General features: G+C 45.4%; 1 non-coding gene across 1 annotated transcript; it reads left to right on the forward strand.

Annotated features, from left to right (window-relative positions):
• The first annotated feature begins 249 nt into the window (after positions 1-249).
• Positions 250-322, forward strand: TRNAE-UUC. The gene has a single exon. It is a non-coding gene; the product is annotated as a tRNA-Glu (tRNA).
• The last annotated feature ends 293 nt before the right edge of the window (positions 323-615 follow it).

Genomic DNA, 615 nt, shown 5'->3' on the forward strand with positions numbered 1-615 from the left:
TCTGGTTTGGATTTGGCCTCTAGATTTTATATTGATCTTAGCTCAGGGTGTCCAACACACAGATAAGTTCATAATGACTTCTTCATACATAATCACTTATTACTTGCATATTCACACCACATAGACATACATACAAGATCCTTTCCTATCCATGAAGTTTCCTATAATTTTGTGACTTATATCTAGATGACCTATAGTAGCTATAGGCCTTCTAGATATAAGTCACAAAATTATAGGAAACTTCATGGATCCCCTGGTGGTCTAGTGGTTAGGATGCGGCGCTTTCACCACCGCGGCCTGGGTTCGATTCCCGGTCAGGGAGCCTGGGCAGATGGAGCTCGTCAGCCCTGTAAGGCCATCCATCTAAGAGAAGGTCGTTCTAAACAAACCTACATCCTGAGGACCTCGCTGCCACCGTCCGAGCTCGCTCGGCCCCAGTAGATGAACCTCAGGATTAAAGGGTGGGCTCAGTTCAGCGCACACTGTGTCTCACCTAAAAAATCCACTGCGCAGGCTCGAAAGGTAATGACCTTTCCCAAATCTGACCTTTCCCAAATCTTTGTTCGCGAAGACTGGCCATACATAATAGCTATACATTAGGTTTGCAGAGAAACA

Source organism: Pipra filicauda, unplaced genomic scaffold (genome assembly GCF_003945595.2).
Source record: "Pipra filicauda isolate LSUMZ 115617 unplaced genomic scaffold, ASM394559v2 scaffold52_size3558583_pilon, whole genome shotgun sequence".
NCBI classification, from domain to species: domain Eukaryota; kingdom Metazoa; phylum Chordata; class Aves; order Passeriformes; family Pipridae; genus Pipra; species Pipra filicauda.